Source organism: Zalophus californianus, chromosome 17 (assembly GCF_009762305.2).
Source record: "Zalophus californianus isolate mZalCal1 chromosome 17, mZalCal1.pri.v2, whole genome shotgun sequence".
Classification (NCBI taxonomy): domain Eukaryota; kingdom Metazoa; phylum Chordata; class Mammalia; order Carnivora; family Otariidae; genus Zalophus; species Zalophus californianus.
Genome location: NC_045611.1, coordinates 17,626,870 through 17,647,955, shown reverse-complemented (window position 1 = coordinate 17,647,955; position 21,086 = coordinate 17,626,870). Strand labels below are relative to the sequence as shown.

At 45.8% G+C, this 21,086-nt stretch overlaps 1 protein-coding gene and 1 pseudogene across 1 annotated transcript in view; one reads left to right on the top strand and one right to left on the bottom strand.

The window, feature by feature from the left end:
- The window catches only part of ZFP90 (ZFP90 zinc finger protein), a 94,673-nt gene that overhangs the window by 13,662 nt on the left and 59,925 nt on the right, over positions 1-21,086 (top strand). The window lies entirely within an intron of this gene.
- On the bottom strand, positions 17,759-19,762 carry LOC113935448 (annotated as a pseudogene).

The window sequence follows — 21,086 nt, the reverse complement described above, 5'->3', positions numbered from 1 at the left end:
ACAACAGACTATTTTCTCTTCTATAAAAGAAAACTGGAGGGCTGCCTGGCTGGCTCAGTCGGCAAAGCATGCAACTCTTGATCTTGGGATTGTGAGTTTGAGCCCCACATTGGGTGTAGAGATTACTTAAGAATAAAATCTTAAAAAAAAGAAAGAATAAAATCTTAAAAAAAAAAAAAAGAAAGGAAAGAAAACTGGAAAAGGCTCTTTTGTCTGCCAACCCCAGCTGTTCACAGAGCTGCTGTATCTACCTAGCATTCATGTCCTTAAGCCCCATGTTCAGCTGTACCCTCTCTGCCTACCCCAGCCTGGAATAATCTAGTCTCCCATCTTGTCTGCAGGACTTCAGAGCTGTTAAGCTCTACTGGAACAAAGAAAATTAGCACCACCACAGAGATGTGGTTTCTAACTCAGCTAGCTCTTTGCCACTCCTTTTATTCATACCTGGTCAGACGCTAATCCCATTCCCCATGGTGGCTGGTTCCTGCTTGTCCAGCTCTCCACAAATTGTCTACCCCACCACTGTCTTTATCACCAATGACCTTAACTTCTACTGCGCCAGGACAGTGAAGCCTATCAGGTTCTCAGTTCCTCTCTTCCTTGCTTCTAAAAGGATTCACATGGCATTTCTAAGACAATCCTCCTAGGCGCCCCCCTCCCACCCTCTCTTGCCTCTTCCAGGATCCAGTACAATACTTTATCTTCTTTCTCTGATTCTTTAATCTTTCATCTGTGTCTGCTTCCTTTCCTTCACCTTGTAAGCATAATCCTTTCCCATCCCAGACATAGGCCCTTACCTTCACTTTCTCTTCCCTGGCAGTTTCCACCCTGCCCTTTATAAACAAACTTTTTGAAGGTAGCCTACATTTTGTGTCTCCATTTCCTCAGCTTCTTTCATTTCCCACCAAGTCTGGGTTCCGCCCCCATCATTCTACCAAAATTGCCCTTGCTAAGTTCACTAGCAGCTTCTTAACTGTCGAGTAATTAAATGACGTCTTTTCACCAGAACTGACCGACCTCTGTGACATGTGATCAGTTTCTATAAGTCCGCCTTAAAACTCTTGTTTCTTTGGCATTTCTTGTCCCCTGATACTTTATACCTGCTTCCTCTGACCTCTCTTCATCTAACCAATCCTTTAATACTAGTATGCCCTGAAATTCTGTCCTTGACCCAGCTTCTCAGCCTTTCTACCTCGGCTTCCTCCCATGAGCTTTTTAGTGACAAGGGATTTGGGCTGTGGCCAGTGGCTACCCAGCAGAGTTCTGTAGAGCCGGAAACCATCAGGTCTCTTTGATCTCTAACACAGCACATAGCCTTGACACCAAGGAATAAATTTCTAATGATGGAAATTTGCCATTGGACCCTTCGTGGATTGGATGAGGTAAGTCTTAGAGGTAACTGATATTCAACCATGGGAAGCCGTCCCCTTCCCTGCTCCAGGATTTAGCCAACTAGAGGACATAGAGTGGACACACATGAAGGCCTTAGGCCCACAGGGCTGCTTCATGTTACAGTCCAGAGTCTTCTATGTTGACACATGTAGCTCTATTTCATTTGTCTTCGTTGCTCTATAGTATTCCACCATGTGGATGTACTACCGTATCTATTCTCCTAGTAAACATTAAGCTTATTCCTAGTTTTTTTTCCATATTTCCCACAATGCTCTGTAACACTCTCATAATGGTCCCCTGTGCATACATGCAGAATTTCTCTAGAGTGTGTGTGCATCTTGGACTTTACTAGTGGATGCGAAGCTGCTTCCCAAAGGTTGTACCAATGTGCACTCCCACTGGCTTGCATAATAGTTCGCGACATTTTAAACCAAAGGTAAAGATGAAAGCCCCACCTGGCCCAATCTAGCTCTTTGCTCCCAGGCAGCTACCTGCTGCTTGAACACCCCGCATGGCTATGTGGATACCATACCAGACCCCAGTGTCTGCTTTCCAGCCTTGCCTGGGCCCTCAGTGCTGTTTGGCAGTCTTCTTGCTTAAGACCTGCTGGGATAAGTCCCCATGCTCCACACTGAAGCTATTTCCACATTTTCCAGAATTGGAACTTTCTCCTGTAAGTGCCTGTTGCCAGAGCTAGTTACATAATTTGCGGGAATTGGGGCCCCTTGCTTAAAATGCAGGAAAAACCCTTTTTCTCCCCCTGCAATTTCTTTCTCTTGACCTGTAGTAGTGTTTTTAATTCATTGTTTAATGTTGTACTTCCTCAGGCACAAGGGTTGGTCACAGTTACATGTGCAGCCCCTCACAGTGCCTGGGGCCCTACGGTGCAGTGTGGTACACACACCCAACCATGACCCTCACTTCCAGGGCTGGTGTGGCCACAGGATAAGGGTGGTAGGCCAACAGCAGAGAACCTGTCCCAGGGAGGGTGGCCCTGGGGGAATCGAGGTACCCAGCCCTTGGTGCATGCTCTGTTGTCCCATCAGACTTCGTTTGCAAGACATCAACTCAAATATAAAATTATTAAGGACTTTGAGGTGGCCATAATAGAGCATTAAATCCTCAGTTCAGGGCCCAGTACAACTGCACTGGTTGCTTGTCCCTGAAGCCAGCCCCACAGGCCACACCTCTCAGGCCCAGGTGCCTAGACCCCCTTGCCTGCCATATTCTGGATTAGCTGGAGAGAACCCACTGTGAGTGTGTTGAGTTTTATTGGCACAGGTGTCATGTTTTTGCAAAGAGATCCCCAAATTGTTAAGTTTGTGTCTGTTTGGAGCCTGCATTCTTTCTTTTGTCCCCAGTGGCTTCAGCCACTTAACCTAATTCTTCTCTTGGTTCTGTTTGTTTTAATAATGTAAGAGTATTTTTGTTCACTATGGTTAAGCCTTCAGGTACCAAAATAATACTTAAAACTATTCGATGGAAAAGGATAGAAACTCCCTCTGGAGACTACGCCAGCTACAGCTCTATTAGGCTAACCCAATGTGTGGCTCTTTGTCTAATCTTGTGAGATACAAATGATAATCACCAGTGAAAGTAAGACAATTTTGAGTAATAGAACTATACTCCAACCAAAAAAATAATAAGGTGTGATAAGAAATAGTGTAAAAGCTAGTTTTGAAATATTTCTGAACAAATTTGATTTTAAAATTGTAAGACTGTTTTCTCAACAAATATTGAGAATAGAAAATTAATTTCATATTCTGTTCAGTATCAGTAGAAGGCACTCTCAAAGTGAACTAAAATTGGATTTGGGTCAGAATGGAAAATTTGAAGAGTTCTAGGATTTCCTGAGATTACATAGCTAAAGGCTTTGTAGGAAAAATCCTGTGTGTGTGTGTGTGTGTGTGTGACAATTCTTGCTGTTTTAAAATATTGGTCCCCAGAAAAGGCATTTCTAAAAATAAATTTGGTGTCAGTTTTGTTTCTTCTTTTTCTTCTCCTTCTCCCCCTCCTCCTCCTCCTTCTTCTTCCTCTTATAAAAGATTTTATTTATTTATTTATTTATTTATTTATTTATTTATTTATTTGAGAGAGAGAGATTATGAGCACTCAACACTCAAACAGGGGGAGGGGAGTGGGAGAGGGAGAGAGAATCTCAAGCAGCCTCTGTGTTGAGCACAGAGGAGCCAGTGCAGGGCTTGATCTCAAGACTGAGATCACGATCTGAGCTGAAGTCAAGAGTTGGACACTTAACTGACTGAGCCACATAGGAGCCCCTCTTCTTCTTTTTAAAAGTTATTTGGGCTAACATAGTTTTTTGCTATCCCTATCCACTGAAATTTTCCAAAATACTGGGATCTGTACATCTACTAGTAAAGTTTGTTAAAAAAAAAAGTTAAGGAAGCAACAGGGAACATCCACATTTTTGTTTATTCATAATGTAGCTACACACTTTTGCAGTCATTTAATTAACTGATTCACCCAGAACCTGGGGGGCAGATTCTGAATTTGTCTTATGGTAAAGGAAGAGCAACAGAGCAGCTTGCTTGCCCTGCCTGAGGGAAGGTGGCGGTGTGGTTACAAGGAAAGCAAGTTATATTTCTGGGGTGTTTGTTATGTGACACTTGTTTAACACATAACCTTATTTAATCGTCACAGCCAAGCGACTTGCAGGTGGGGAAACCGAGGCACAGCAGGGCAGTTACTTAGCCAAGGCCACAGAGTGGAGAAGCTATCCAGTTCGAATTCCTCTGTCCCTCTCAAGAACAATAGCAGGGCATCTGATAGTGCTGAGCCCTGCGGTCTGGGGGAAGAAACTGAGTGTTCTCTGAGGGCACATGTGCCTCTGGTCTGGTTCTCCTTTCTCTGTTCTCTCAGCTAGCTGTCCTTGGTCTTTCAGGGCCACGTGGATAGAATTGGCTGCTTTCAGAGGAAGGCCTCTGAGTACTCTGTGTTGGCTGAGTCTTCCACGAGCCACAGAGGTTTAGAGGAAGTTCAGTTTCTCTAATGGGGGAAGATGAATGGCCCAGAGCTCAGCCCATGCAGAAGGAGTCATGCTCCATGGGCAGGATCCCCCAGGTAGCCTGACATAGGGCAGAAGGGTGTTATAGATCCAGAACTGAGACCAGGAGAGAAGTTGTCTGCCTAGGATCCTGCAGCAGACTGTGCCAGAGCCTCGCTCAGTGCCAGGCTGCCCACTGCCTTCGCCCTGGTTAGTGTGTGCCGTGCAGCTGCAGATGGCTGGAGATGGCACTTGTGGGACTGGCGGGTGTCGGCGTTGTGGTGCCATTCTCGTTCATTAGGAGCCTTGGAGCCACATTCTTCTTGGGAGTTGATGATAACGTGTTTCCAAAACTGAATTAACTCTTTGATGTTTAAGATCCTGGGATCCAGAATCGATATATGTATCTCATGTCTTATCCCAACTCTGCTCCAGATTTTGAATGATGAACAGATGGGAGCAGTTAACCTGAAATTCCCCAAGGCAAGACTGACTAACTGTATCTTTGTGGTCTGCAGGAAGTAAGAAAACCTTCTGCAGTGCTATACCCATGGAGTGCCATGCCCTGGGGAGAATTTAGCTTGGGCTGCAAGATGAGTGAGCTAGCACTGTCTACCAAGCACCCAGCAGGCTGCTGCTTTACTCCAAGGGTGGAGCTGTCTTGGTCACTGTGGCTCTTCTTTCTGCTGGCCTGTCCCATCTATCTGGCTTGCTTTGCCTGACCCATCAGTATCTCTGAGATGCCTTGGGACAAGAACACAGTAAGCCCAGATGAGAAAGATGCCTAATTTGATAGTGGTCCCCAGGAGAGTTCCCTGCAGTAGCTCAGATTTCTGGCCTTAAGCTTCTCTTAGTGACTCTGGACTCTGCTCTCTAGGAGGCTTCCCAGATTCAGTTATGACCGCCCCCTCAACCCTGTCTCTTGAATCTTGAGCTGGACCTGCCTCCAGCTCATGCCTGCCCAGGTGTCCTTGGTCCCCCTCCCCATCCAGCTCCTGAGTGACCCCTACTTTCTTACGAAAAATCCCTGTACCTTGCTCTCTTCCCTAGAGCTAAACCCTCCTTGATCTGTCTGGACCAGCCCCCATCAGTTGGGTCAGGGAAAGCCCTGTGGGGTACGACCAGCTAATCTGGTAGTTTAGCAGGTGGGTGTGGGGTGGGGGTCAGAGTAGTATCAGATAGGAGCCATAATAGCTGGAGGATGAGGAGGGCATCTGAATGTGGGGCTACCCAGGAGTCAGGCCAAGGAAGTCCAAGTCTGACGTGGAGTTCACAAGGCAAGCTCTAATTGGACACAGGTGACACAGCCAAGAAGGCCAAAGTCTGGGGAAGGTGGTTAGGAGACAAGTGGTGAGTGAAAAGCAGAGCTGGAGGCCAGCTGTAAGAACTAAGGGTTTCTGGTTCTCATGCATCTCAGCTGAAAATGTGTGGGAGATGCAGCCATGGTCCACAGTCCTGACTGGAGTGTGCTGCTTGCATTGTTGACTCACAGCGTGGCCCTGTCCTTTACTGTTTTTTTTTTTTTTAAGATTTTATTTATTTATTTGAGAGAGAGATTACGAGCAGTGGGGAGAGGCAGAGGGAGAGGGAAAGGGAGAAGTAGACTCCCTACTGAGCAGGGAGCCTGATGTGGGACTCGATCCCAGGATTTGGAGATCATGACCTGAGCTGAAGGCAGATGCTTAACCGACTGAGCCACCCAGCCGTCCCTACTGTCACTATGCTAACTTGGGCTACTCCTCTCCTTCCACCTCTTAGGCCCACCTTCTGAACTTCTCTGCTCACTTGTGTACTCCTCACTCTTTCCCTGAAAGCCTAGCCTTTGCTCCCAGCCACGCTGCTGGACCTTGCACCCAAGGCTGGTGTAGGAGCTGCCCTGCGAAGACCAAGAGCAGTGCATCAAGCCTTCAGGAGAGGCCCTGGTGGGGCACTTGACTTTCTTTAGACCTTCTTGGCACTCAGCCAGCCTTGACCACCCACTGAACCTGTCCAGGATTCACACACACACACCCACACACACACCACACATATCACTCACACATATACCCCCCTACACACATCCGTTTGCTTTTGGCTGAGGTGTTGGCTTCTTCTTCCTGTATCTGGCCCTACCCTATCCTGTCCTGAGTTCTTTCTCCCTTCACTCAGGGATGGAGTTCTGGAGTTCTGGAGTTCTACCTAAACTGCTTCTGGCATCCAGCCTGGTCAACCCTGTTCTTGCTTCATGACCTCTCAGAGCTAATGCTACAGGGCGGAGGCTGTGAGAACCTTGAGGACAGGGGCCTCTTCCATCTGAATGAGGCTGAATCCACAGGGCCAGCATATAGTAAGTGCCCAATAAATATTTAAACAGGGGCCTGAGTTCCTAATAGGAAGGTAGGTGGCCTCAGGGTCAGGGCCTGGATGCCCCCTCCACCCTGTGCTGCAGAGACGTACACTGTGTGTGGTACAGGTTAAACACCAGGTATTGGGGCACTGAGATCAATCAATCGCAAAACAGCATGTCCTTCTCCACAGGACTCTGCAGTTGGCTTTAGTGCCTTCTCGTTCACACCCTTATCTCCCTGTATGCCAGCAGGGACAAAAACTCTCCCGGGAAGACCATATTCTGTTATAACTCAAGTGGGAAACGTGCCGTGCCAATGTGAGCCCTGTGCAAGTGCTTGGTAAGGGAAGAGGTCTTCCAGTTTTGCCTCATCTACTGGGGTGGCCATTCTCGGTGCTTGATTTCAACTAAAATTCATCAGGAGGATTTGCTTGGTTGCTTGGCCTGGTGGCGAGTTGTTATCTGGTGTCTGCTGGGTGAGAGAGATTTAGAAAGCAAGCTTTTCCCACCATTTGGGGGCACTGAGCTCAGTCAGGAATGTCTGAGAGGATGAGGGGTGCTCCCCAGTTCTGAGCCTATAGAGACACTGGGCTGAGGGGAGAATGTGGATGTGGGCCAGAGCCAGAGAACAGAGCATGCACGAAGGTCAGCGGGGCATTGGTAGTGACCTAGAAAGAAAGCTCAGACTGTCTGCTGTGCACAGCCTCTTGCCCCTTGTACCCTGGCCCTTCTCAGAATCAAGGTGAACTTCCTGAGGAAATGGAGCCACAGAAGACCCCAGAGGAGAGGATGACTCTCAGTAGAAGAGTCGCCCTGCTTCTCAGGCATGCCTGACAATCCATCCGCAGACAGTTTCTGCAAACCAGATTGTTTTGTGGATACATGTGAGAGACTGTGTGACTTAAAGGAACACCCAGAACACCTGTCCTTCAGGTGTCTAATTCCTTTGTCACTGTAATGTTGTGATATAATAAGAAATACAAAAAAAGAAAAGAAAAGAAAGAAAAGAAAAGAAAAAAAAAAGGAAAGAAAGAAAGAAAAGAAAGAAAAGAAGTACATATTTGGTCTTTGTCACTGGTTCCTGGCACAGAGCTCCTAAAATCCTTGTAGCTTCCTGAGTGATAGAGCTGAAAGGAGTATTTTTTGTTATTCATATAAGCCCCTTGCAACCAAATCTGAATTTATGCTGATGAGGTGGCTTGGGGTAGAGGGGATGGGTGTTGGTTTCCATAGGAACCAGCATGTGATTAGAGCCTTGGAACTTTCAGTTCTCTCTCTGGCCCCCACCCCCAATCTCTGGGGAGGGGTAAAGGGTTGGGGATTGACTTAAACACCAAAGACCAGCAATTTAATCAATTGTGCCTGTGTAAAGGAGCCTCCATAAAATCTGTAAATGAAAGGGTTCAGAGAGCTTCTGGGTTGGTGAACACACTGAGGTGCTAGGAGAGTGGCGCACCCAGAGAGGTTATGGGAGCTCCGCACCCCTTCCCCATACCTTGCTCTATGTATCTCTTCCATTTGGTTGTTCCCAAGCTGTAACCTTTATGATCCACTGGAAACAGTATCAAGTGTTTCCCTGAGTTCTGAGAGCCATATAGCAAATTACTGAACCTGAAAAGGGGCTCATGGGAACCCTTGATTTGCAGCTGAGTTGGACAGAAATGTGGGTTACCTGGGCACCCACTACTTTCAGTTGGTGTATGAAGTGGGGGCAGCCTTGTGGGCCTAAGCCCTTAACCTGTGGCGTCTGCACTAACTCTGGGTAGTTAGTGTCAGAATTGTCTAATATGAAGGGAAAACCCACACCTTGGTGTCAGAAGTATTGTACAGTTTTTCCTTTAGTCATATGAATAGTAACCCCAACACATATGTCCATTTTATGGTTAGATTTTTTTGAATCCAGCTTTCCTTTAGTGAGGCTAATGCTATCAAGGAAAACCCACAGGGAGTGAGGGCAGATCACACATGTTGTCAGATCTGACAACAGGGTGGAGGATTGTATTCTTAGCCTAGTTGAATGCCACAGAACTTAAGTCCTTTGTGTAGAGTCAAGTGTTTGGCCCTCAGGAGTCAGGACCTCAAGAGACTTCAATCAGGCCAGCATGGTAAGGATTGGAATCTGGGTTTAGCCAATTGCTGGAGGAGCACCTTGTACATAGCTTTGGCTTACTGGCTCCAGAATTTGACGAGTCACTGTAGGTTATGTAATGACCACCTTGTCTGACGGCCCCGACCTGAATGGTGAGCCCTGATAGTTCATTTCCTTCAAGAGCCAAGCGTGGTTCAGCATCCCACCTCTGCCTTATCCAGTTCTGCAGCACTGTGGGGAGTATTCCTGGAGTGAGTTGTTGCACATTCCACAAATGAGGCAGGCATGACCGTGGCCCACATGTTCCATGGTTGGGTGGACTCCTCCAGGAGCCCAGGGTGATCACCACTGGCCTTCTGCTGCTGCCCAAGGAGGCTGCTCCATCATTGTCATCCTCTTCCTCAATAGGAGACTTGACACAGAAGACACAGCTCTGTCCCTTGAGAAACCTAGAACAAGTGAGGGACCTGGATGGCAAAGGAGACATAGATTTTGTAGACAAACTCCACACCCACATCCCACCAGGAGAGCACAGGAGTGACTGGTCTCCACCAAGGGCCTAAGGGCTGACACCTTCTGCTGTCTCCTTTTCAACAGCTTTATTGAAGTATAACTGATATAAACTGCATATATTTAAAGCATACAGTTTGATGAGTTTGACATATGTGAAATCATCACCACAACCAAGACAAGGAATGTTTTCATCACTCATTTCCCTGTGCGCCTTTGAAATCCTTCCTCCCTGCCCTTCCTGCCCCCCTTAGCCAACTACTGATCGGCTGTTGGCCACTGTAGATCAGTTTATATCTTCTAGAATTGTATATATGTGGAATCATACAGTATGTGCACTTTTTTGGTCTGCCTTCTTTCATAACCTCATTATTTTAGGGTTTATCCATGTCCTTGCATGCATAAATAGTTTGTTCCTATTTATTGCTGAGTAGTATTCCATTGTGTGGATATACCACAGTGTGTTTATCCATATCCATTCATCTGTTGATGGACAATTGAGATGTTTCTAGTTTGGGGCTACTACACGTATAGCTTCTATAAATGTTCATGCATAAGTATTTAAATGAATACATGTTTTTTATTTCTCTTGGGTAATTACCTAAGAGTGGAATGACTGGCTCATATGGTAGATGTATGTTTTAACTTTAAAAAACTGCCAAACTATTTTCCAAAGTGGTTGAATCATTTTACATTCCTACCAGAAATTTCTGAGAGTTATAGTTGCTCCATAGCCTTGACAACAATTGGTATGATCATTCTTTCTAATTTTAGCCATTCTAGTGGTGTGTAGTGGTATCTCATTATGGTATTAATGTACATACCCCTAATAACTACTGATGTTGAGCATCTTTCCATGTGTTTACTTGCCATTTATATATTTTCTTGGGTAGAGTGTTTCTTCAAATGTTTTGCCCACCTCTAAAGTTGGGTTGTTCATATTAATATAATATATAAAATAATTATAATTCATATGTTGTGACACATTAACATAGTATATGTTGTATATTATAATATATTGCATATTATATAAAATTATATGTTATATGTAAATATTTATAAGCTATCTGTACACCAAAAGGCTTGTATTTCAAATATATATTCAAATATGTTATATTCCCCCTTGGAATTTATTGACAAGCTCTGTGATGAATTGGCACAGGGTAACAGCTACGTTGAAATATTAAGGAAGAGACTAAAGTTTATAAAGTTTGCTTATTGGTGGATATATAGTTTGCAAATATTTTCTCCTGGTCTGTGGCTTACCTTTTCATTTTTGTAGCAGTGTATTTTGAAGTACAAAACTTTAAAATCTTGTTGAAGATTTTTAGATCAATATATTGATTTTTATCCTTTGGAGCCTGTGCTTTTGTGTACTCTGTAGGAAGTCTTTGCCAAATTTGAGGCCACAAAGAATTTCTCCTATATTTTCTTCTAGTCATTTTGTAGTTTTAGTTCTTACATGTAAGTCAGTGATCCATTTTAATTTTTGTGTCTGATGTGAGCTAAGAGTCTAGGTTCATTTTCTTTCAAGATTCCTGGTGTTCTAGGTCAGTGTTCTGTCTTCTCCCCACCACACTTCCATCTCCACCTCTTCATGAAGCCACCATCCTGTGCTAGTCTCTGATATCTCCTAAGCTATTCAGCCTCTGACTTCCTGCTGTATGCTCAAGTATTTGGTGCAGACAGTGTTCTGGATGCCCTGGAGTTTCCATCTGGCATTGATCATGAGGCAAAGACCAGACAGCATCCTTGTGAGGCCATTCCACTCTTGATGGTTGTTTAATTCTGGCGACAGTTTGCCTTCCGTGACATCTGTCTCCTGCAGTGACAACCCAAGGGTCTGGAACTCCCCAGTGGGAGAGACAATTGGAATCTCAACTATCCTGACATCCTTGTTGGCACTTGCAGCAACCCTTGTGTGTGGAAAGGAAGCAGCCTTCCTGAGTGAAGCCAGCTGTTGTTATTATCTTCATACCACGAGTGAGCAAAGTGAGGTTTCATAAGATTCAGTGACCTGCCCAAGGTCACCCAACTGGCTCACCTCAGAGTGCCTTAACTCCTGGGTCCAGAAAGGACCCAGACTCTCAGGCCAGCAGTTTCCACTCTATAAAATGCTGCAAGTTGCATGTGGAATTTTCCTGCCAAGAAGACAAACTGCAGCCCCGTGTTTTTTTATGGTTTCAAAGAAAAGCAACTTCAATGAATGAAAGGTTTCAAAGGGCATATTTAAGGTCTGGGGTGTAAGTCAAAGAACTAGGTGTGGGAGAGGCTGGTTTTCCCTTTGTCAGATGGATCTTGGCTTTATTTTTTCTTCTGCTTTTTTTGGTTCCAGAAAGGAAGTGCTCCTGGGGGTTCAGGGCTCAGTTCACAGCACTGAGACTGTGGAGGAAAGAAGGGAGGGGCTGCCTGATGTACATTCCCTTCAGTCCTGCTTGCGGGAGGCCCTCCACGGTGCCTCATCAAGACCCACGTTTCTCAGCCTGGTGTCCTCAGTCTCTTTTACCTGGTCCTTTCATCTGGTCTCTGTCCACCCAGCCAGGCTGGTGGCCTTAGGGACATCCACACCCTTTACCTGGTGTCCAGTCTTCTCCTCGTCCCTCAGTTTTGTGTAGAGGTTGGGATGGGAGCTTGGGACCAGTCTGTGTAAATCCTTGAAAACCAGGAGACAGAAATAGAATGGTGGTTGCAAGGGACTTGGGGGAGGGGCAGTTGTCATTTAATGAGTACAGAATTTCAGCTTTGTAAGATGAAAAGGGTTTTGGAGATGAATGGTGGTGATGGTTATACAACTATGTGAATGTACTTTAATGCCATGGAACTGGACACTTAAAAATGGCTAAGGTGGCAAATTTTATGTTATGTGTATTTTACCACAATTGGGGAAGAAAAAAAACCCCAAAAAACCTTGAAAGCCGGCTTAATGCTTAAGAGCATGGGATCTCTGAGCCAGACAAGCAAACCCAGGTTTGTTGCTTTATGGTTGGGCAAACTTGGGCAAGTTAGTTCATTTGTCAAAGCCTATTTCCTCATCAATAAAACTGGGATGATGTTAAGATCAGCTTGTGGAGTAGCTGTGAGGAGTGGTTGGAGGTATTGCAGGGCCACGCAGTTGTTAATACAGTATCTGAATCTCCTGCCTTGGGGAGTCCAGCATTACTGTGGTTGCAGGGGAAGCCACTGGAAGGGGCAGGCAGTGAGGCCGGCTAGTGTCTAGCCATCTAAAGTGGACAAGTAGTGTGGGGGCTGTGTCGGAGGTAGTGAGGGTGCCCTGGGTTTGGATGGTGATTTTCCATAGCCATGTGGAGCGGAGAACAAGACCCAGCTCCATCACACACACACACACACACACACACACACACACACACACACACACACACACACAGGTGCATGCACGATATGATGTTGAATCCTCTTTTGTGCTTTCTCTTCTCATCTTTTTTCATGTTTCTCTTTTGAACTGATTTTTTTTTTTTTTACTATTGTCTTTTTTCTCCTCTACTAATGAGAAGTTATACACTGTGTTTCTTTTTCTTTTTCCTTTTAGTGGTTACCTAGAAATTACCATATTCATACTTATCAAGGTCTAAATTTACTTTACTTTCCTCTTTGGTAGTGCAGACTCTTAAAACATCTTAACTGTTTCCCCCCTCATTATTGTTTTGTACTTTAATTCTGTCTTGTTTTGCTATAACCTCACAAGACCTTATAATTATTTTTATAGTATAAGCCAACATTTGTTTAGCTTTACCCACATATTTACCACTTTTTTTTTTGGCTCTTCATATATTCTTATATCTCAGATCTTCCATCTGGGATCATTTTCTTTCTGCCCAACATACTTTCTTTACAATATCCTTTAATGAGAGTTCCCCAATTACACATTCTCTCAGTTTTTGTTTGTCTGAAAATGTGTTTGCTTTGTGCTCATTCATGGAAGATGTTTTCACTAGATGAAGAATTCTGGGTTGTCAGGTCCCTCCCACCCCAGCTTCTACTGTTGCCATTAATAAATCAGCTGTTAGCGTAAGGTATACTACTTTCTTTGCTTTTCTCTCTCTCTCTCTCTCCCTGTCTCTTCTGATGTGTGTGTTCTGCCATTTACTCTATCTGTTTAAATGTGTGTTTCTTTATTTTCCTCTTCCTTTTTAAAATTCTGTTTGAAATTCCTTGGGATTCTTAACGTCTGTGAATGGTGTCTCTTATCAATTCTGGAAAATTCTCAGCAAGTATCTCTTAAAGAATTCCCTCACTCCATTCTCTCTCTCTTCTCCTCCTAGAACTCCTTCTAATCACAGGCCACTCTTTTCCATGTCTCTGAACACTTCCTCCATATTTTCTATCTTTTTTTAAATACAAATGTTTATAGCAGCATGTTTCTTGTTTTTTTTTAAGATTTTATTTATTTATTTGAGAGAGAGAGAGAGAGGGAGCACAAATAGGGGGAGGGACGGAGGGAGAGAGAGAAGCAGACTCCGTGCTGAGTGGGGAGCCCAACATGGGGCTGATCCCAGGACCCTGAGATTATGACCTGAGCCGAAGGCGGACGCTTAATAGACTGAGCCACCCAGGCTCCCCTGCAGCATGTTTCTTAATAGTCAGAAAAGTGGAAACAATCCATATGTCCATCAACAGGTGAATGGACAAATAAAAGTAGCATATCTGCACAATGCAACACTACCCAGCCATTGTGGGAGTGAAGCACTGACACATGTTCCAACATAGATCAACTCTGAAAACTTTTATGCCGAGTGAAAGAAACCAGACACAAAAGACCACAGATTGTATGGCCCCATTTATATGAAACATCCAGAATAGGCAAATCCACAGAGAAAGTAGATCAGTGGTTGCTGGGGTCTGGGGGTAGGAGAGAATGGGGAATGACTACTAATGGGTATGGAGTTTCCTTTCTGAGGTAATGAAAATGTTCTAAAATTAGGTAGTGATGATGGTTGCACAACTCTGTTAATACACTAAAACCTACTAAATTATACACTTTAAAAAGATGAATTTTGGGGCGCCTGGGTGGCTCAGTCGGTTAAGCGACTGCCTTCGGCTCAGGTCATGATCCTGGAGTCCCGGGATCGAGTCCCGCATCGGGCTCCCTGCTCGGCAGGGAGTCGGCTTCTCCCTCTGACCCTCCCCCCATCTCATGTGCTCTCTCTCTCTCTCATTCTCTCTCTCTCAAATAAAATAAATTTTAAAAAATCTTTAAAAAAAATAAAAGGATGAATTTTGCAGTATGTGGAGTCCATATTTTCCATCTTTTGATCTCTCTCTGCTCATTCCTCTTGCCTTCTTTTAATCCATCTGCCAGTTCACAAATGGTCCCTTTAGCTAAGTTTAATCTTCCGCTGTGTTTTAAAATCCCAGTTATGGTATTTTTCATTTCTGGGAGTTCTGTTTGCTTCTTTCTCAGATCTGTTGGGTCATTCTTTATAGTTTCCTGTTTTTTGCAGATATTTCCAAGCTTGTCTTCTATTTCATTAAACATATTAAATACGGTTGTTTTATAATCTGTGCTTGGCAATTTCATTATCTGAAGGTGTAGGTTTGTGCTGCTATTTGTTGTCTCTTCTGGTTCTTGTTTGTTGTTTCCTTGTGTCCTTTGTTATTTCTGGGTTGTGTACCACCCAGTATACTGGAGAATTTATTAGTGGGTATTTGTTGAGGGCTGGGATGAAGATGCCTTCCCCCAGTGAGAATTTATACATCCTTCTGCGGGGTACCTCAGAGTATTAGCAGTGCAGAAGTACTTTGAACTAAGTTCATGACTTACTGAGGTTGAACTACCGCAATGATGTGAATCTGGGCTGCTACTCTGTGTGAAGGTCAGCTTGTGGCCTAACTTCTCAGGGAGGCCCCTCTTCCCCTTCTTTTGCATTCCCTGGGTCTGAGGCCTTTAGGGTGCCAGCTTAATCTGGGAGGGTCTTCTGATAGATTCCTGACTTGGGACAGGTCCTGAGTTTTGACATTTGTCCACATTGCCCCTCAAGGCCATTAAAGTGGAGAGTCAGATGTGCCTGTATCAGTAAACACAGAACCAGGACTTCAGCATTCTTTACGTCTCTAGGTTTTTGCCTCTCCTTCCATTTTGACCTTATTCCTTTCTCCCTTGTCAGTTCTTCAGTGTTCTCAAGAAGGCATTTTTCATGTTTTCTACAGTATTTTTGGTTATTTTCAGCAACTATATTCCCTAAAACAGAAGTTGGCAGATCTTCTCATGCTATTTGACTGTGAATAGGTCACTTCCCTTCTCAGGGGAGGTGCCTGACCAGCAGCTCCAGTGCTGGGAGCATGCAGGGCCTCTCGGGGAGTCTGGACTATGGCCTCAGTAGTATCTCTGGAAGTGCCCACATCAGGCCTGTGAGGATGTTAGACTGCAGATTGTTTGGGGTGACTTGGCTTACAAGCTGAACCTCTGAGAAAAATTCTCCCCCTGGGTCTGGAAGGCCACTGGTGAGTGTCTATTCCCAGAGGAGTTGGCTTGCTGGGGCCAGGAGGCCAGGAGTGTCCATCTCTATCCTGGGAAGCTGGAATAAGGGATTCCCCTGGGGGCTGTTCAGGCTCTTCCTAAAGTCAATTCTGACCTTTCTTCCCTACTCCATTATAGTTCTCCAGCCGGACCACCCCTGCCAACCCAGGGCATAACAGTTCTCCCTAACACCAGAGGGTTTGAATGTGGATTACATTTCCTCCTTAATAAGAACTCCCAAAGCTCAGCTGACACTGCAGTATCCTGTTCCTCGGCCCTTTGGGTGTTGGTAGGGCACCCGCTGTTCCTCCCTGAGCTTAACCTCAGTCATTCCTATCCTTATGGCCCTTACACCAATTCCCTGGGAGGTGAGGTCTGGCCCAGCAGGCTGGACACGTCCACTCTGACACTGTGCATGACATGGTCCCTGTCCAGAGAGACCTTTCTACATTTCAGTCGGGTGGGGTGGGCAACAGGCTGGAAATTATTGCACTGGCTATGGAGCAGTGCAGGTCTGGAAAAAAGAAAAGTTCTATGATCCTAAATCATTATAGACTACCTTATAGAATGCAACCACTTTCCTATCAAATGCAGCACTTTTTGCCATTTAGCCCATATGCTTGTATACAATAGATAGCTCTTTAAATAAGCTCAAACAGCTTTAAAAAAAAAAGGTGCATGCCCTTACAAAATGGAAGATGAGATTCAAATGCAGATAAAATGTATCAATTAAGGAGCCCTAGTCAGTCCCTGGGCTGCCACAGTTTATACCTTTAGAGAAAACAACCATTCTCCAAAGGTTTGGCTACATCCTAATTATCCAGTGGGGAATTGGTGTGTCTTTGGAGGAAAACATTACTAAGGGCTTATAGCCTGAGCTATCTCCAAGAAATTCCCTGCAGAGGCACAGGGAAGAGAATTAGGCCAGTGCCAAACTCAGGCACACATTCTTGTATCAACAGGCAAACATCACTGCATCCTTTTTTTTTTTTTTTTTTTTTAATCTGGGAGTTTCTCTGGGATTCTTTGAATAGCAAAGTTTGTACTTCTTTTAAGGCACTTCTTATCTCATATGTTAAAATATTTCTCTGAGATTTGTTCATGTTGTTTTCTTGGACTGGGCTGCCCTTTCTCCCTTTATCTGCCTGGCAAACCTCTGTTTATTACTCAGAGACTCCTCAAGTGGCCCCTCCCCCCAAAGCCTTCCCTGACCCTTGACACTCCCAGTAGAAAGACCAGCTCATCTAATTCTGCTGGGGAGTGAAACATGAATGAGAATGATATAAACCAGGTGCTATTCCCACTTTGCTCCCGGTACACCTGTTCTGGAACATTCTTTGATCATTTCATAGAGCACTCTGAATTGTGTTTCACGGCATCTGTGCTGTGAGACCTTTACGCTCACCCTCACTTTCCACATCCCCAAGCACCCTCACTGGACCTGGCTTTCAGGCTGTGAGGGTCAGTGAGTGTCTGAGAGCTGGCTGTAAGCCTCTTTCAGGTAAGATATTCATCTCTCTTCCTTGAGATATCTAGTAAAGGGCCTCACATGCGCCAGGTACCCTAAAAATATTTGTGAAATGAACAAAAGGAAGTGAATTACAGACCCTTTGCAATGGAAGATACTGACGTACCAAGAGTCTTAGCAACTTTTTTAAGGTAGAGTGTGTGGGGTTTTTGTTGTTTTTTTTTTTTTAGATTAATTCTCCCCTTTATCATTACAGTTAGCTAAAAAATTGCCAGGCAGCCCACAAAAACAGGATTTGCCTTAAGACCAACCCACAGAGTTAGTGGGAGACTAATGGCGCTGGGACCTGCTGGGCTGGGCCACCAGTAGTGTTTAGCTAAGTGTCGAGAGCATTAAGAAGAAAGTCCGGGCTGGAGGTGTAAGGTGTGCAGCCCCAGCTGTGGAACCTCCATGATGTGACTGCACATATCCATCTTCACACATTTGCAGGGTGATCACCACTGAGAGTGTACATAGCTGTAGATGGACGTTCCTGGGGCCCAATACGTGGGCACGGTGACTATGTGGGGGAGTAGTTGGGGAGAGGGCGGTCAGCAGGATACCTGTCAACATGACCAGAATGGTCCCAGCCACCATGCCCATGGTGACACTGTTGCTTCTAGGTGGAGGGATGGAGGGATGGGAGCAACATGCACTGTCACCTGCATGCAGTTGGGCTGCAGCCTCTTGGTGTAGTGGATGACATGAACAGGCGAGGTATACGGGGGCTGTGTGTAGTCCGTGCCTTGCTGTGTGTCAGGACTCTGCTGGGAGTAGGCACTTCGCCTGGGGTCCACAGCGGTCTGGTAGGGGTTGGGGGAGGAGGAGTATGGTGGCACTGCCCCAGTGGTGGGGGGACAGGATACTTTGTAAGGTGTGCCAGAAGTGTAGCCTGTTTGGGAGCTGCAGCTGCGTAACCTATGGGGAAACCAGTTGGATTACCATTTCCTTTGGCATTTGCATAGTGAACCCCCAGAAAAAGCAGGAAAATAAACAGGATTCACGATTTCAGGAACTGCCCACGCCTTCTGGTCCGCACCCAGCTCCACCTCCCTCAGGCCTCCAGTGGCCCGGTCAGCCCCACCAGACAAAGCACAGCCAGGGTTCCTCCCGTGGGCACTGCCAGGCCGTACCCTGCCCAGGTGCCAAGCGACCCTGAGCTGCAGGCCTGACCTTGGTGCCACCCCTAGAGTGTGGGGGCCCTAGAATGAGTTTGTAGGATTTCACTTTGGGATGCTAGCTTGAGAAATTTTCAAGCGACGTGACATTAGAAGGCCCCTCTCCAAGAGAGGTGCCACAGGATACCTTCTAGGAGAGACTGACCTTTAATAAGTCCTTTGGTGGAAAACCAGTTACTAAACCAGCTTGGAGGGAACCCGAGAGCAAGCGGCTCATGGCTGGTTCTGCCCCAGAGTAAATAATGGGATCAGCCCCAGTGGTGTCACTTACATTTTGAAAGAAATATTTCATTTATAATCATCTGCCTGTAGCATCAGAAAATAGTTTGATGGTCATTGGACAAATGATGCGTTTGTGCCTTGGCTCCAGGCTTGTTCCCCCCAGGCAGAGCCTCTGGCTCTTGGCTGCCCTTCCTTGCCAGTATGCTCCAGTGGTGCAGGGACTTTCAGCCCCTGGCACACACATATGTCTTTAGTTCCCAACCTAGAAGCTTGTGGGGCATCATTTCTGGGTATTTATCCTCCCACATTTGATCCCTGAAGAATGATCTCCCCTGGGCCTCCTGTACTTGGCCTTGGCACTGTTCCCTGATTGATCAGGCAGAGTGGGAGCTCTCTTCCGCCTGAGTGGCCCAGCTCCCGACATAAACACCAGTTCATCTTAGGCTACAGCTGAATGGCAATGCCAAGACTGCAGGGCTAGGTGGAGAAAATGTCACCCCTACACAGTCATCCAGCCAGGGGCCTGCTTAGGACCCCTGAATCCATGGAGGAGGAAGAGGCCAGGACTGCTGGGCAGTTACCCAAGGCATCAGGAGCTCATGGGTTCCCTTTGCAGTGGTTCTCTCTCACTGTGTCCAGGAACCACTGCAGGGTCTGCTGTCCATTCCACCTCTCCAAGCTGCTAACTGCAGGTGTAGTCTCAGAGGCCATTTTTCACCAGATGTGGGGAATGCAGACAAACAAACAGATGTTGGAATTTCCTGATGAGTGTTGTAGCAGAGGCCTCAGCACCTCTGTGCCAAAGCTCCTTATGTGGGGAAGCAGGGGGCCCACCTTACCGAACCCCACCCACCTGAGGATCTAGCTGAATCCTGATCGGTGCAGTCTCTTCTCTTCCCAGGGGAGCTGGGAAAGGGGAAGGCTATGCCTTCTGCCCTCTTCCCGGCTCTTCCCACCTCTTAGCTCCTGTTCTGAACCTCTTATATCCCACCCCATGCTGACCCGCCCCACCTTCTTGGGCATATTGAATTCACTGAATAAAGCTTCATAGATGCCCATGGGCCTGACACAGACAGGACAGGGATGGATGTGACACTGTCCTTAGCCTCAAGGAGCCCACAGTCTGCCGGGACAAACAGATGCTAACAGCAAATTGGGCACTTGGCTGTGGAGCACAGAGGAAGATGCTGTTCACAGGGACCTGCTAGGGTTGGGAAGGCTTCTGTGGAGAGGGCATTACTGAGCACGACCTTGACAATAGAGTAGGAGTTCTCTGGGTGGTTGAGGCAGGAGACAGCCCTGCCAGTGGAGGGGACAGCATGCACAAGTGTAAAATAGCATGGCACATTCCGGGAGCCACGACTGGTGGATTGCCACACAAGAGAGATACAAGAGATGAGGCTGGAGAGGGTGACCAGACTACTAGAAAGGCCTTGCAGACCGAGTTGGGTGCTCACTGTATTCTGAGGGCAACAGAAGACTGCAGTGAGGGTACAAGGAGACTCTGCCCTTTCTCCTTCTTTTTTTAAAAAAAGCTTTATTAAGTTATAATTAATATATATACACTTTACTAAGTTGTATATAATATTCATTAAGTACTATATAATATATATAAACTGAACGTACTTAAAGTGTACAATGTGATGAGTTGTTTTTTTTCTTAAGATTTTATTTATTTATTTGACAGAGAGAGAGAGACAGTGAGAGAGGGAACACAAGCAGGGGGAGTGGGAGAGGGAGAAGCAGGCTTCCCGCTGAGCAGGGAGCCCAATGTGGGGCTTGATCCCAGGACCCTGGGATCATGACCTGAGCCGAAGGCAGACACCCAACGACTGAGCCACCCAGTCTCACCAATGTGGTGAGTTTTAACATATGTATACACCTGTGATACCATCACCACAATCCAGATAATGAATATATCCATCACTCCCAAAAGTTTCCTCATGTCCCTTTGTCGTCTCCCTCATCCCCACTACCTCTAGGCAACCCCCCATCTGCTGCCCTGTCAGTACAGCTTAGTTTGCACTGCCTGAATTTTACATAAATGAACTCATTCAGTATGTAATATTTTCGTTTGTTCTTCTTATCACTCGGCATAATTGTTTTTGAGATCCATCCATGTTGTTGTATATATTAACAGGTAATTCCTTTTCATTGCTAAGTATTAGTCTTTTGTATGGATAGACAATTTGTCTATCTTCAGCTATTGATGGGCATTTAGGTTGTTTCCAGTTCTGGCCTACTACACATTAAGCTGCCATGGATGGGGCGCCTGGGTGGCTCAATGGTTAAGCGACTGCATTCGGCTCAGGTCATGATCCTGGAGTCCCGGGATCGAGTCCCACATCGGACTCCCTGCTCGGCAGGGAGTCTGCTTCTCCCT